Source organism: Mustela nigripes, chromosome 13, assembly GCF_022355385.1.
Source record: "Mustela nigripes isolate SB6536 chromosome 13, MUSNIG.SB6536, whole genome shotgun sequence".
Taxonomy (NCBI): domain Eukaryota; kingdom Metazoa; phylum Chordata; class Mammalia; order Carnivora; family Mustelidae; genus Mustela; species Mustela nigripes.
The window spans coordinates 110,566,852-110,569,280 of NC_081569.1; positions in this window are offsets into that span (position 1 = coordinate 110,566,852).

Genomic DNA, 2,429 nt, shown 5'->3' on the forward strand with positions numbered 1-2,429 from the left:
TTTCTTTCTTTCTTTCTTTCTTTCTTTCTTTCTTTCTTTCTTTCTTTCTTTAATGAGAACAGGAGTGATGAATTATAAGCTCTTTACATGTTGGATATGATTGAAGATTAATTTTTGACTCTTTTTGGCAATTTTGTAATGGTGACTTGGTATGATATCCTTTGTCTGACAGTATTTTGGAATTTGATTTCCTTCTGGCATTCGGTTTGCACAGTTTGAGGTAATGTATTCTAATTTGCAGGAATGAGTATAGAACTTTTTCAGAGGGAATTTGATCTTAGGACTGACTCTTGTTATTGGTGAAATGACTCATTCTTAGCCCAGTTACTATTCTTCTGTTTGCAAGTGTAGTTTGGGGCCACTGGCAACCTTTCCTTTGTTTCCTATGTTAAATAGTCAGAGTTTCATTTTTATACTTTTGAACCATACAAAAAATATTTTTACAGACTTTTTGGGTGTAGGATCTTGTCAAGTTTCACTAATTTGCACTTATGGTAACTATACTGATGATTCTGGGAATGGTTATTAAAACATTGTGCTGGGGCTCCTGGGTGGCTCAGTTGGTTAAGCACCAGCCTTCAGCTCAGGTCATGATCTCAGAGTCCTGCGATGGAGTGCCCCATCAGGTTCCCTGCTCAGCAGGGGGCCTCTTTCTCCCTCTCCCTCTGCTGTGCTCCCCCCTGCTTGTGCTTTCTGTCTCTGTCTCCCTCTCTCTGTCAAATAAATAAAATCTTAAAAAAAATTACAAAACAAGAAAGCAACAAAACAAAAAGCTTGTGCTGATACTTTGGATTTATGAAATTAATTGGATGGCTCATTCAGACTGGATGTCTTAATTTAATTGGTACATTGTTCACTAATTATTTTTATGAGTAGAGAATAGAGTAATAGTGTTAATCCTTACATTTTCTGTGATGTAAAAAAACAACAAACCTTAATGTACATCATGAATTTAGTGCTTAGATATCTTGACTTCAGTATCTTCAGTATCTTGGTGGAAGTATGAAAAGAGAAATTGGTGTGTATTGTATGTTAAGTGTTTATTTTCTTTTAAAAAACATTACATTAAAAAAATCACTATGTTACAGGTAATTCAGACAACTGTTTTATTAAAATAAGAGAATCATACTTTATCCCGTAGTTTAACATGACAATAGCTACCATGTGTGAATATATGGTTCTTTTAGTTCTTTTTCATATATAGATTTTTTAAACATAGTTTTGATAATAATTTCTCTTTAAATTTGTGCTTTTTGTAGTTAGTGTGTTTTCTCATTCTGTATTATTTTGTTTTTAATAGTATATTTTTTCATAGAGTGACATACTATACTGATTTTTCATAGAGTGACATTGTTAGGTTGGTCAGACTGACAGTTTATTCTGTTATCACTGTGATGAACTGTGTATGCATTTAGCTTTTCCATTTCTTTTGATTTAGCTTAAAATTTTTAAAAAAATTTTATTTATTTATTTATTTATTTATTTTAATTAGGTAGACTCTGTGCCCAGTGCGAGGCTTGAACTTACCATCTTGAGATCAAGAGTTGAATGCTCTAATGACTGAGTCATCCAGGCATCCTCTAATTTAGCTTTTGTATGTTGTGCCATTTCCTCGCCTGGATTTTCACAAGTTTCAGTCTCTCTTTCTTTATCTTTCTTTTAAGGAATATTTTATGTTTTCTCCCCCAGTGCTAATTAGCTTCTATTGCATCTTGAAGATCTTTGTTTTCTTACACGATTAGAAAACAGTTCTTTAGGACTTAAATTGCCATAGTGATTCCCATTGTTCTCTTCTAAAAATTGAAATTTTGTAACTAGGTGATAAAAATGTCAAGATGTGTCAGACTTGGTATTCTGGACTCTCATACTTAGGTTGTAAGTAATCTGTAGTTAAGTAATTTAATATTTTATGTTGTACTTAAAAATTGAAGTTTTCCTCACTGGCTTTATATTTGTGGGTTTAATTTGATGTCTTTGTTAGGATTCCTTATTAGATTTCTCTGCGTTCTTCTGACTTTTCTTCTCCTGTCACTTGTGTTTAGGCCTGAACTGGGTCTAGCCTTTTGAGTGGAAAGTCAGTAGTGATAGAAACTTCTAGAAACAGTTAGTTAGTCTGATGATCCTGAACCTACTTCCTCACCCATAAAAGCCATCAAAAGATGGACCTTCTATACTGCATATTCTCTTCTGACTTTCTAAGTTGACTTTTGATAAAGTATTTAGCTTTTTTTTACTCTTGTCATCTTCAAGGTATTTTACCATGATTTAAAAAAAAAAATCATGTTTCTACTGAGACATAGGTGAACCCAAGGGAAGGTAAAGAACATGCAGAATTGTTGAGTTCATTTCATTTAAAAGCAGTAAAATTCCATAATTGGAATTTGTTCTTATTCTTTGCAATTTTTTCGGGGAAGATATGATTTAAATAT